General features: G+C 54.9%; 1 long non-coding RNA gene across 1 annotated transcript in view; it reads right to left on the minus strand.

Moving 5' to 3' along the window:
- Positions 1 to 8,953, minus strand: part of LOC117884336 — a 28,078-nt gene extending 19,125 nt beyond the window's left edge. The window contains exon 1 of the long non-coding RNA XR_004647548.1: positions 8,688 to 8,953. This is a non-coding gene — a long non-coding RNA (uncharacterized LOC117884336). The remainder of the gene's footprint in view (positions 1 to 8,687) is intronic.
- Positions 8,954 to 14,169: the final 5,216 nt, after the last annotated feature.

Consider the following 14,169-nt stretch of genomic DNA (forward strand, 5'->3'; position numbering starts at 1 on the left):
CCCCGCCCTCTGACCACCCCGACCCCTATCCACACCCCAGCCCCCCAAGCTCCCCTGCCCTCTATCCAACGCCTCTGCTCCCTGCCCTCATACCGCGCTGCCTGGAGCACTAGTGGCTGGTGGCGCTACAGCCGCGCTGCCCGGCTGGAGCCAGCCATGCCACCACGCAGCTCATAGCACCAGGTCAGGCCGCAGCTCTGCAGCTGCGCTGCCCCAGGAGCTCACTGCTCCGCCGTCCAGGGCATTGCGCTGGCGGCAGGGCAAGCTGAGGCTGCGGGGGAAGGGGAACAGCAGGGGAGGAGCCAGGGGTAGCCTCCCAGGGCAGGAGTTCAGGGGCCGGGCAGGAGGGTCCCACGGGCCGGATGTGGCCCGCGGGCTGTAGTTTGCCCACCTCTGCTCTAAGTTCTCTTGCTAAGTTCTTATCCCTCCCAGGCCAGCAACGAAAGATAATCACAAATGGGGCTGGCTGCCCCTTCTAGTTCCTCAGGTGGTTGCCTGAGGCAGGGCCCTTGAAGCTGGGCCTGCTCTCCAGCAGCTGAGCCATTAGTGCCTTGAACTGCAGAAGCCCCTTGGCCCCGTGACCTCAGCCAGCTAACTGGCTGCTGGTGGAGGGAGAAGGTTTTTCCATATCTGTACCCAGCAGAAATGCTGATTTCTCCTTAGCTGAGTAGTAATAATATTTTACAGTTGCTGTATGGAGCGTCTTCCTGCAAAGGAACCCAAAGAAGTTTATAGACTATACACCAGAATCACTTCTCCAACCACCAAAATGCAGCCACTTCTGGGGCAGAACATAGCAGCTACTTAGCAGCTCCCAACAATGGTGCGTGGCTGTTTAGGATGCAAGGATGTGAGTACTTTAGCCTCCTGAGATTGCAGGGGGAATTTGAATCAGTGGACTAGAATTAGCAATGTTGGGATTTGGCCAGGACGCCATGGTTAATAGCCATCCTTCCTTTCTCTTGTGCTGGGCAATGTTTCAAGAGTTCTCAGGGCCAGGGCTTAACATGTCGGTTTGCACCTATATCAGCACAGCACCCCTGAGCGTCCTGCAAGATCAACACTGATTCCGAGGGAAGCAGCCACCTGCCACGGACCCATCTTGCCAATGCATGCACAGGGCGTGGACTGATCAGATTTGACAGTCGTCTTACGCTGTCCCCAGGGCTGTCCCTGGAACCCTTGCCCCTATTTACTGGGATGCAGGGGGCCAGGAGAGCTCAGTTCATGCAACCTGTATTCCTGGCTGACTCAGTGCTTACTCACTGGCTCGTGCCCCTCTCCTGGGGGCTCACTCCCTCTCCAAGTCAAGGGTAAGGTCCTTCCCTGTTAGAGGGAGCAGCTCTTTGCTCTGTGTCTGTGCCTCGATGTTGCTCTCTCTCTGTGCCTTTCCTGGATGATCCCATGGGCTCAGAGAGCTGGTGTGTCTCCTGGGAAGGCTCCTGTCAGGTGTTAGCAGCTAGCATCACCCCCTGCTGTCCTTTGGGCTGATTGAGAATCCTGGAGAGCCCAGGAAGAGGAGGCTGATGGGCGTCTCCTCTTAAGCAATGCCAGACTACGGCATCACTGCAAGGAGGCCCTGGAGACTGGCCGAGTTACTAATGCCCGATTAGCACATTGCGCCACTTACCATGAAGAGCACAAGCCACGGGCAGGCAGGGACACTTGGGGATGTCCACAAACCTGGAGGTGCATCAATTACTGTGCCCAGGACGTGGCGAAGGGAGGGGCCAGGCCGAGCCATGTGTCCGCACTTCCCCTGCTCATTAGCAGGAGGAACTGAGCCAGCTGCATCTGGTTCTGGTGCAAAGGCTGTCCGGGTTTGCAAAGAGGGTGGGAGGAGGGCCGGGGGAGGGGGAGCGCAGGTCCTAGAGAGAGGTGCATGTCCCTTTAATTGCAGCAGCCCAAGGAAGTTTCATTTGAGCTGGAAACGCAGCTCTCCCTGGTGAAGTGAGGGCACTGGGAGTAGAGGCTAAGTGCTTCGCAGCCGCCTAACGCTTATGGGATGTGACGGCTGCAGCCAGGCGTGCAGGCAGAAGATTGCACTCTGATGCTGTCTTTGGGGTGGGAGGAGGGGGAGGAGAGAGGTGAGTCTCTGCAGTAACGCACAGGAGCACAGACAGACCCACAGCCAGGCCCTCTCCCGCTTCCCGTCCATGTTCACACACGTGTGCCTTTCCCATCTCTTTGGCAGCACCTAGCCAACGGCTGAGCCACTGCGACCTCTCCAGGAGGAGCCGAGCATCCCAGCGCTGGGGCAGTGAGGTGTAGGGCTCAGTCCATGCCCATGGCCAAGGGTGAGGTTCCGTCTGTCAGAGGAGACGCTGGCCAAATGAGGGGTGATGTCAGAAGAAAGCCCCACCTCCTCCCACTAAGAGCTGCCCTCCCAGTTTGCTGCACTCAACCCTGCTAATGCAACGGGAACAGCCCCAGGGAAGGTGGGGGCTCAGCTCTTAGAGGAAACCATCAGGAATGGGAGCAGGGCACTTTCCACACCCTTGTCCCTGGGGCCCTTCAGTTGGTGCTATCGCCATTGGCCCACACCCCATTCCCTCCGTTAGCCACGCTCCTTTCCCGAGAGCCATTACTGCCCTGCTGGCCCCAGAGACGCGAACCTTTCCTGTTGGTTTGGTTTTTAAACCAATATCAACCTTACAGTCATTCTGCAGTAGCCCCTGCGAGTTCAGAAGGGTTCCCCAGGGGACAGGTGGGGCCCAGGCCGATAGCTGTGTACAGCTCAGGTAAATCCCAAAATTATAGCCCCGCACCAACAAAAGAAAATATGCTGGGATTCCACCAGCTCTTGGGGGCTAAGCAGGGTGGGGTTGGATGGGAGACCCCAGGGGAAAAGAATCAGTGCTCAGGGAAAGGCCCAGGGATGTGTAGGGAAGAGGGCTGCTGTGTGTAGGAGCCCTGCCTGGTCTGGAAGACGTGCGGTCAGTGAAACAGGGGACTGCAGGAAGAGAAAGGATGGTCTCATAGCTAAAGCACTGCAGTGGGACTAGGGCTTGTGGAGATACAAACAATCCCTGCTCTGGGGACGTCAGAACTGGAGCTGGTGCTGCGATTCCCCCCATGAGCAGATGTACCCCTACCAGTGCACGAAAACCAGAAGTGCAGCCGCGATGGTGTGAGCAATTTGAGGGACCAGCCGCCCGGGTCCGATCCTGTGCGAGGCCCTAGGCAGGTACTGGGGTGGCTAGCCCATCCCGCTGCTCAGCCACCGCGGCTATGTTGCTTTAGCGCACTAGCTGGATCCAAGCTAGTGTGGGTATGGCCAGCTGAGCTGGACATGACCCCTTCCAGCTGGAGGGTAGCTACACCCTTGGCTGGTTTCCAGGGAGTGGAGCCTGCGCCCTAGCTGGTCACCCAGCTGGCTGTGGGCATCTTGCTCCTGGCACAGAGGAGCAAAGGGGAGAGCTTCCTCCCCTCCATGCTCACTGCCTCCCTGGCAGTGGGGCACCGTTCTCTGTGCAGGTGTGAGGGGCAATACAGGCCCAGGGACATATCTCTGTGGGTGCTTTGTTCACCCCTCTAAGCTTTGGCTGCCCTAAGCAAACTGGCAAGTGTCCGTGTCTAGCACTCTGCAGGCACTCCAGCAAACAACGGCTGGATGCTTGGTGGCGCTAGGCACACCCTGGAAGAGCTGGCCCCGACTCTGAGTCTTTGCCCTTGTATGTGCTGCTCTGCGAGGCACTTAGCACTCAGTTATCCAAGGCCATACGGTGGAGCAGATAAGGTGACCTCTGCTTCCCTAAGCCCCCCGCAGAGAAAGCGGAGATGGGGGAGGGGAGAATGGCATGCCTATCCCTCTGCCAATGCTGAGTGATTCCGAGTTCTTTCCACCCGCGGCCCCAAGTGCTGAGACAAGCCAGACGGGGCAGGAGTGATGGGCCGCCCCTTTTAAGGAAGCGAGGACCCCAGCAGGAGCTTTTCTCTGTCACACCAGGAATGCAGTCTGCTCTCCTCCAAAGGGAGAGCTGCTGTCACTGCAGAAAGGGGCCTCCTCATTCTCTTCATACCCCTCCTGTGCCTACCCCCAGCACTGTGTGCCACCCTGGGGGAAGCTGGGGTCTCCCTCATGACAGGGCAGCTGCGAGGAGGGCTGGGGGCTGCTGACGCAGGAGAAGGGAAGGGATTCATCTCTGTGTTCGAGAGGCCTGAGGCAGCCTCTGCTCACGTATAAAGTGAATTTCTTGCTGGTGAAAGTTGGTGGATTGATGGCCCTGGAACCTGACGCCCAGGTGAGCCCCAGAGTAGGTGCAGGCCAGGCAATGACAGTGCAAGCCTTTTTCCTCCTGCTCTCCAGTGTGCCCCTGCCATGCTCACATCCAGACACTAGAATGATGGGCATAGTGTAAAAACATAGCCAGCCAGATTAGATAGCTGGGTGGGTGATTTCAGGCCAAACGCACAGTCTTACAAAATTTGGATAATGTTTGGGTGCTTGTCCAAACTGACCTCCAACCTGGTGAGGTTCACACATCACTTGCTTGTACTGAACCCACATAGCGCTGGAGATTTCCCCTGCAGCACTGTGAACATTTCATTTCCACACATGGCCCAGCTCTAGGGTTACTGCCTTTAGCTGGTAATCAGACCTCCAAGGCCCCACACTCTACCCCGCCTCTTCCCCCCAGGTCCTGCCTCTACCCTCGAGGCCCCACCCCTGCCCTTTCCCCCAGGCGCCGCCCCTGCTCCATCTCTTCCCAAGGTCCTGCCCCTGTCGCTTGCAGAGTCTTCACCAGCATGGCCAAGGCCACCTTGTGTGCCACCTGGGGCTGCACAGGGCCATGCACCACTGCGAGCTGCACGAGCAGCCTGGCCCCAGAGCAGGGTGACCAGATGTCCTGATTTTATATGGACAGTCCCGATATTTGGGGCTTTGTCTTATATAGGTGACAATTACGTCCCACTCCCTGTCCCGATTTTTCACCCTTGCTATCTGGTCACCCTACCCCAGAGGCAGCGGCTCTTGCTCCTTTCTTCTGCTTAGGGTTCCCCTTTTCCACAGATGAAAACAAAACAAAACCGGACATTGGGGCTTGTTAAATGACACCTGGGCACAAAAGCCGAAACCCGTACTGTCCGGGTGAATACCAGATGGGTGGCAACCCTGCCCCGCTCTCCAGTCTTTGCCGTTGGCCCCACTGTGGAAGATCTGACTCACCAGCAGTGTTCCCCCTTGTGGCTGGGTGTGGGGTAGCAGGCTCTCCTGCTAGCACCCCCTGCTGAGGGTTGCGTTGGCCCTGCTGCAGTCTGCCTCCTCTCCTGACTTGGCCTTCCAGCCAGGTCACATTTCGGACCCAGCCCTTCTGGGTTAAACATCCAACACACAATAGTCCAATGTCTTTATAAAAGTCTTTGGCTCCACCTTCAGGACCCATGGTCCCCAAACCTGTCTCAGGGCTCTCTGTTGTCCTTGTCCACTTCTCAGGGGCCTCATTCCTTCCCCAATGGCTGGTAGGGGAACCCAGGCCCACTGTCTACACCGAGTTCCAGCCCAGGGACCCAGGTCTGCTCTGTCAGACTGCTTGCTGACTGCCGTCACCTTGCACTTACAATAGTCTCTTGCTCAGTCCTTCTCCCCACAAGCTCACTCAGTTCACCGTTTCCTCAGGGCCACGTCTCACAGGGCTCTCCCTGGGAATCCTACAGCAAAATCCCAAATGAAGCATAAAACATCAGCTCACTCTGCCACATCGTGCTGGATCATTTCCCCTGCTCTGTTCCGCAGCCGAACACTTCCCGGGCTCCCTCCCTGGAGGTCCAGCTCCTGCCCTGTCTCAGGGCTCAGCACCTAGGTGGCTGCTCTGTCTCTCTCCCAGCCTCTTGCCAGATGTCTCTACTTCGGAGAGGATCCCAGGGCCAAACGTCCCCTAGGTTTCTCTTGACCCTGCAGGCCTCTCCACACTCTGTTTCCTGAGAGAGGCTGCAGAGTTCCTTCTTCTCTCTCTTCAGTGCCCTTCTTCAGTCTCAAACACCCCTGAGGCTTTTCCATCACTGCCTCCAGCTTCCTCCTGGCTCAGGATAACCCGCCTGTGGTTCAGGCTGCCTGGCCTTCCAGGCATCTCTCAGCCTTTAGCCCAAGAGAGGAAACTCCCAGCTACCTCTCACCTGGTGCTCCTCCCTGGCCACTTCTCCATTGCCCTCTGCTCCTTCCTGTATGCAGACCCAGCTCCGTGCGTTGGGATTGATCACCAGTTGTGCCTAACACCCCTCCAGTTGCCACCCAGTAACCTCACTGGGCTCAGGCTCCTGTTAACCATTTCATTGTTTGTAACCTTCATCCCATCCCACCACTCTGGGACCCCTCTGCAGGGACTGGGCCATCCCAGGTGCCTTCGAGGGAGACCAGCAGTGCTGGGGTCTCCGATTTCAGCATACATCCCTCATCTCCCCCTGATCTTAGAGGAGGGTCTGGTCTGCCAGATGGGAAGGTTATTCGCACCACAGGCTTTGCCAACATCCTGGACCTTCTGCCACGTGGGCTCTGCTGGGTCACCTGTAGACATTTGAGGACCAAGGCTCTCCCCCACAGACCCATGTGTCACTGTTGACACATCCAGCTCAGAGTGAGTCAGTGCCTTGAGCCTGGTACTACTGCCCAGAATGGGCCCTGGGAAACATGGGTGCTCCATTGTCTCTGAGAATTTCTTCTCGGGCCCTGGGAACCTAGGAGCACGCAGAGATGCACTGGGAATGCACATCTGTTCCTGTGGATGCTTTCAGGCTCCGGCAGGGAGACAGCTGAAGAACAGGGCATCACCAGCTTTCTTGGGCCTGCAGGAAGGGAACTAGGGACTCTCAGACCAAGAACACCTCTGCAGATGGTGTCTCTCAGGTTACCAACCCCAGCTCAGAACAGTGTTTTCCGGCAGGCTCTGGGCTCTCTTGGCTCCTCCCAGAGGGCTGAGGAGAGTATTCCCAGGGCTCAGCCTCACCCCCACTCTAGGGTGGATAGTTCAGCTCCTCAGCACCTTGTATGTTTCAGTTTAGTGTTATCCTACTCTATATCAGTGCCACGGCCAGTCTGTTTCCTCCTGGCTGGGGGAGCTAGAAGTTCTGTGGAGTTTTGTACTTTGTTACAAATGCCGGTTCATAATTGGCTTCCCCTTCTAGACCAGGAACTGGAGCCAGAGTCAGAAGTCAAGAGCAGGTGGAAACAAAACTAGAGTAGGGCTTGGAGCTAGGCTGGAGCAGGAGGAGGGCTGGAATCCGAGCCGGGCTGGAGCAGGCTGAGGCCTGTGGAGTCTATCACCACTATCAGGAAGAGCGAGTTCCATGCAATGCCATGATGTTGGGCAAACTGATCTGCTGCTCCTCCTCTGAGGCTTAGATACCTGCCCTGAGAGCCACCAGACCAGCTCCTGGCTTGTGGATGGGCTGGAATCCTGCACAGGAGTGACTCATCCCCCCATGAGGCTTACTAAGCTCTAGGTCAGGGATGACTCCTCACCTCACATTGGGGTTCTCTGAGAGTCACCACTTGTGGCCCTGATCCTGTTGCCTATGGCCTGGTTGGAGCATAAAGGGCTCCCAAACCACCCCCTCCTCGGGGTAGCAAGGGCATCTCAGTTCTGGGATCACTAGGCCACATGTCACATACCCACCAAGTCCCTTTTAGGTGGAGGCTGAATTGTCAGGCCATGAGCGATCAGTCTCTGGCTGGTTTCAGACTGGGGCCTGTTGGCTGTTGGGTTCATGGGCATCCCTCAGCAGCGTTGGATCTGCTGGTGCTGGTTGTGTCCATGGTGACTAAGAGTGGTTGCTGGTGAGTCTGGAGTGACCCTACAGTGGTTCAAGTCATAACTAAAGGCTAGGAGTCAGCACCAAGGGGTTCACACTGAAGTGCCCCTCCAAGCTCTGTACCATCTATCTTGTGACGCAGTGCATGTATAAGGCCTCTTGGTACATGTAAGGGTGTGGGATTCACCACTGGGGTGCCTCCTGCTGGTTGTCTTGGGAATTAGCTCTCCCAGCATCTGGAGCGCCCTCTGCAGGCTGGTGATCCGCCTTACCTGTGGCCCTGTGGCCCTCCCAGGACCCCGGTGCCCCATTTACCTGGGGTGCTGCCCCTCTGGCAGTAACCACTCACAGCCTCAGGGTCTCCCCCTCCCAGGGGACCCCCACCCACTATCCCCACAGTGTTCGGCTACTGCTAGTCCCCATCTAACCCCCATTCACTAGGGCAGACTGCAGTGTAAGCCACTCATCTGCCCACCCATGGGTTGCCCCTGCAACCCAATACCTACTGGGCCTTACCAGGCCTACAGCCTGGGGCTTTCCTAGGCCAGAGCTCCCTGGCTCCCTAGGCCTTTCCCCAGCCCTGCTCCACTCTAGGTTCCCTTCTTGGCACCTTGCAGCCAGGCCCTTCTCCCTCTACAGGCAAGGGGAGACTGCCTGGGCCTCTGGCTCACAGCCCTTTATAGGGGCCAGCTGGGCCTGATTGGGGCAATCAGCCCAGGCTTCCTGCCCCAGCCACAGCCCTCTCCTGGGCTGTTTCAAGCCCTGCAGGGCAGGAGTGGGTAACCACTCCGCTACAGTATGATATTTGCAAACACAGGGCAGGCTGTAATGAGCGCACAGACGGTACGCAGTTGAAAATCCCTGCCCTGGTGCAGGACTTTTCTCAGGTTTCCCCATCACCTGCAGCTTTTTCAGAAGACCAACGTGTGGTTACTCACCACTTTAAGGACCCCGGAGCAGAAACGTGTCCTTTAAAAGATCATCCCTGTGCACCAGGAAGAAATGAACTCCCTTTGCAGCGGCATGCAGATCTGAGCCAAACAAAGCTATGCATAGTGACAGAAAACAGTGCTTCTGGCATGAGCGATCGGCACCAACAGATCTTCCTTGCGCAAGCCAACTGGCCACTGGTATCTCACTGGGTCATGGCGCTTGTGCTATTAAATCAAAATCTGACACTGGAGCCCAAAAGAACATCGCTCCAGAGCACACACTGCACAAAGCCCGGCCTCGTTCCTAAGGAGCTTCTCTTGGGTTAAAGAGGGAGGCAGCCTAAAGGATAAGGGGCTAGGAAGCTAGGGACCAGGCAAAAGCAAATTGGTCTGGACTCAGGAAACACCAGATGCGGCTAAAGGCAGGTTCAGGCCTTTATCTTATTATATTGTGTAGATCCATTTTACTTCAACATGGTGGCTTGAGGCAGAATTTTTTGTTTCCAATTTCCTGATTGGAAAATTGAAACATTTCATCAAAATCCACATTCTCCTGGGGAGAAATATTTCATGGGAAAAACTTCAAGCACCTCTGTTGAGAGATTTATGCATCTTCCTTATCCTCTCCATGGAGACCAGGTGAGACGCGCTGAGAGCTATGGGGCTAAGACCTCAGGGTTAACGTATCAGCTAGTTAATGGTCTCAGACTGGCCCTAAAGTAAAGATCCCCATTAAACCTTTGCCCCAGATTCAGACAGCAAAGTGTAGGATGGACCTTGCAGACATGACTGGTGTGAAGGGCAGGGAGATGTTGGACTTCATTCATGAGCTGTGAAGCGTCTGGTCAGTGACAGGCTCTGCGATGATCTACATGCTACAGTTAATCTGCCGACCTTTCCATTTACACCTGCTCTGTTTAATGCAGAGCATTCTCTGAATCACTGAAACCCAGTCTCTGCGTGGCCCAGGAGATGCTGTAGCTAAAATGGGGAGCATTGGCTGCTCCGTGCAGAATGGGGAGCAGTGACTCAGAGCTGGTGGCTCCGAACAGAGAGAGACCTGCTACAAACTGGGAGACCTAGAGAAAATATTGGATCCGTTCCTCGGGTCTGGGTAAGCTGCATTTTCGCAGGCTCTGCAGGTGGGGAAGGGCAGGCTCTAAGTCAGCCTGTTCCTGGGGATGGCCTCTGCCAGAAGTTACATCACCCTCCGGGCTGCAATATGGCCAGGGATCCGGCCCACTCGGTCTGTGCCACATGAGGCCACAGAAATGGTCATTTCCCACCATCTCCCTTTCACACCACTTTGCCTTCCTCCCCACACCTGTGTGTTTCTCCACAGTGTAGGGGCTGCACAGCAGGGAAAGGCAGCTGTCATGTGGAGTCTTGATACTCTGTAGGAGGGGAGCTAGGTATGGCAATTACGTCCTCTTTCCCTCCTCTTTGGCCTTCCTGACCTGGCATGGCTGCACTCCCCCAGCCAGCTGCAGTGCAAGGCTCTCCCTGCTGTATGCAGGAGTCACTTCTCTGTCAAAGTGCAGAGAGCTTCTGTACAGTGTTGGGGCATTTCACCTCATGGTACATTTGAAGAATTTCTTCAATAAGCCAAAGGCTCCTGAATGGTTGTGTAACACTGCTGCAGAATCCCCCCCCCACAACTGCAGAACTTCCCCACCTGCCACCAAATCTGCCCCACTGTGACATTCCCCTGCTGCAAGATTCTTGCCCCAGTACAGAATTCCCTCCTCTGTTGAATTCTCCCCACTGTGGAACCCAGCCAGCTCCCACCCCAATTCCCCTTCACCGCAGAATTCCCCCCGTGCTGCAGAATTCCATGCTCTCTGTGTGTGTATACTGTGTGCTGTGAGTGCACCATGTGTGTGCACTCCGTGTATGCACGCATGCTATGTGTGCCCGGGTGTGTGCATGGTGAGAGAGTGCACTTCTGCTAGAGGAGATGAGCTCAGCCGAAGGAGCTTGGCTGTCCCTGGTGGTTTGCACCATGCACTGACGTGATTCCTTCTGACAGCTCCTCCAAACACCACCAATAGAATGAGAGCAGGGGCCAGGGCCAGGGTGCATGGTGCACAGAGACCAACGTGGACGAGCCCCTGGGAGTGGCAGGATGGAGACCCCCTGTGCCAGCCTGTGCCGCAGCCACCCAGAGCACTGTCCTCTCGGGCTTTCCAGGAGCACAAGGGATAGAGACCACCGTGTTCCTCATTCTCACTTCCCCTCCCCCCTCACATCACACATCCCCAAATCGCCCCTTCCCAGACCATGTTCTCTTCGTCTCAAAGGCTCATCCCAGGGAGACGCCCAGCCCAGAGCCCCCCCCCCCCCCCCAGGTGTCTCTTCCACACTCATCATTACATCATTAACTCCTGTTCCTGGGCAAGCCAGTGGGAATTTTGTTAGGAGACAGGGCCAGGCCCACACCACCTCCTGCCGCGTGCTCTCCCTCCTTCCTGCCTCAGCCGTCCTGCTGATGGTGCAGTCCAGCCTCTAGGGCTATGACGCCCAGGCTCCCCTCATCGCTCCAGGCTGGACCCTCCAGCTTGCACAGGGTTTGCTGCTGAATTGTAATGCAGCCAAGCCACAACCGCCACTTACCCAGCTTGGGCGAGGGGCCACGCTCTGAACTATCCCCCCTATCCCAGCCAGGTCCAATACTTCCCCTTCTTCCTCTTCACATTCCCCAGATCTGCCAACATTCTCCTCCAGGCTTCATCATCTTCCTCCTCCGCCTCCCTGCCATCTACCCCGGCCCATTCAGGACACCACTGCTCAGATCAGCTTTCTGGTCTGTTGCTCACCCTCCTCCTTGGGCCCCTCGACTGGCTCCCCCTTCTCCAGCGGGTCTTGTCCTCCCCTGTGAGTCCCTTCTCAACTCTGCCCCACCCCCGCCGCTGACCCAGCAATGCCATCACTTGTTTATCCCACCAGGGCCTTCACATCTTCTGTCTTATGCATGGAACTCTCTCCCCCTACTCAGCCAATAAAGCTACTACTCCCCTGCTTCGAATCCCCAGCAGGGCCAGAGGATTGCGGCTCAGCAGGGAGCACAGGTAGGTTTATTTATTTCACATTTTCAATGGCTCTATACTTCCTACGGTAACCACATGCTCCCATCACCACGGCCTCCCTCCCCTCGTCTGCTACGCCTTTGCAGCGTCTGTTATTTTATATCCAATGGTAAGTTCTTCGGGGTGCACAGTAATGCTTAGGGTTCTTTAGTTCCTGGTCCCAGTCACCTGAACTGGGGCAGGGTCACAGGACCAGCATCAGTCTCCCGCGGCTCCAGCGGCTACTTTTGTTTTTGGCAGATGAAATGCAAGTAAAATAGACTGTCAGTCCCCAATGACAGCCCTAGGCGAACACAGCCCCAGACTCCAAACCCATCCCAAGATAGGTACAGGGAGGCCAATGCCCGACCCCACCCGTCACATCAGAGGATCGTCTTGCTTCTCATTGGGCATCTACCAAGACCTGCTCTCTGCAAGTCTCAAAGGCCCTCTGCCCATCTGGCCAGTTCCTGTGCTCAGTCCTGCTCCATTTGTTTAGCGCTGAGATACAGCTGGGGTTAGGTGAGAGGAGCTCAGCTGAAGGAGCTGGGTGAGTGGGTTGGCCTGTGCCAGCACAGGGCCCTGTCAGCAGTGCTCTGGGTGTCTTCCAGAAACAGAGCCAGCGTCCTCCTTGGCTTTGCTTAGCTGCCTCAGTTCCTCCCGGATGCCTGACCTTAGTGTGGAGGGCCTTGCTGTTCCCTTGGCCAGCTGCACCCACTTTCTATTTCGATCTAGCATTCTCTGCCCCTGCCTGAGGGGCTCCTGTTTACCATTCTTCTCAGAGGATTTCTCCTGTTCTAGTTTCTTGGTGAATAACGCTTTTGTAACTGCCTGGGCTAGGAGAGAGCTTTCTTTGGCTCAAGAAGAGGTTGACATGAAGGTTTTTGTCCAGCTGTCCATGAGTCTCTGAACGGGGAGTCTAATAAAACTGTGTGGGCCATGTTGTCATATTCTAACATTTCTAAGTAGGGAGCCCATGAACCCGCCAGTGCTATTATTTTATCAAGTTCTTTGCCCTTTTCACTGACTTTTCTGCCTACCCAGTCGCCTGTACATGGTAAGGGCTTAACACATTGCTCTTGAAATGGGATTGCAAAGAGTATTGCTGAAATGAACCATTCAGCAATTGTGGGCCATTATCTATTATTAACTCACGTGAGTTCCCATGGGGCGCAAACGCTGCTTTACACTACGCTATGACTGTGCTACTTGATGTGTTGTGCAATAGCTCTGTGTTTAAATAACAACAACTGAGAAGCAGTCCACTCATAAGAGGTGATCTTTCCTGTTTAATTCAAATAAATCTATGCCAAGCTTGGACCAAGGGCAAATAGCAATTTCTGGTGACTTCCCTGGATCTTTTTCATTCCGATACCTTTATTGGCCTCAGATTTCACACCTAGATCCCTTCCTTCAATGGCATCTCAGGCTCTGTGTCTCACATTTCTCAATACTCAGCTGGGCAGGGTGCTTTATAGGCTAGGTCTACACTAGGGGGGAGGGGGGTCGACCTAAGATATGCAACTTTGTGTATTTTAGGTCGACTTACCTGGCTGTGAGGACGGCGGCGAGTTGACCGCTGCTGCGGCGCCGTCGACTCCGCTTCCGCCTCTTGCCGTGGTGGATTTCTGGAGTTGACAGCAGAGCCATCGGGGATCGATTTTACCACGTCTTCACTTGACACGATAAGTCAATCCCCAATAGATCGATTGCTACCCGCCAGATCGGCGGGTAGTGAAGACGTGCCCATACTTAGCATTTCTGACCTCGGGCCATGTGGTATCATGACACAAGGTCCTTGGTACGGAACTGCAGTAATTCCATCTTCACAGTCCCAATACTTTCTTATGCTTGGAGGTGCCTGGGCTTTTTCTGTCCATATAGAGTCACTCTCTCAAGCTGTGGTAAGGTTGGATTATTTTGTGTTTCTTGGCCGAGCCTCTCAAATTGTGTTTTGGAAATGAGTAACACTTGAGTCATTTTTACTTCAGACTCCTCCTCATGCAGCTCCTGGCTTTCACTATTGCTAGGTAGTCTTGGAAATGATACGAACCTCCTTTCTGGGCCTGTAGTTCACATTTAACGACTACTTTTGCAATTTCACGAGCATCATGCCTGCAAACTGCATGGAGTTTAAAAAAAACAAACAAACAAACCATAATAGAGGCTCAAATTAAGTGTATGCCTCAAATTAAAAACAAGAACAAAAAACAGTAAGAAAAGACAAAAAAAAATGCAATCATGGCTAAATAACAGAGTAAAAGAGGCAGTTAGAGGCAAAAAGGCATCCTTTGAAAACTGGAAGTCAAATCCTACTGAGGAAAATAGAAAGGAACACAAACTTTGGAAAGTCAAGTGTAAAAGTATAATTAGGCAGGCCCAACAAGAATTTGAAGAGCAACTTCAAATAAAAGACAAAAACT

Source organism: Trachemys scripta, chromosome 10, assembly GCF_013100865.1.
Source record: "Trachemys scripta elegans isolate TJP31775 chromosome 10, CAS_Tse_1.0, whole genome shotgun sequence".
In the NCBI taxonomy this organism is placed as follows: Eukaryota; Metazoa; Chordata; order Testudines; family Emydidae; genus Trachemys; species Trachemys scripta.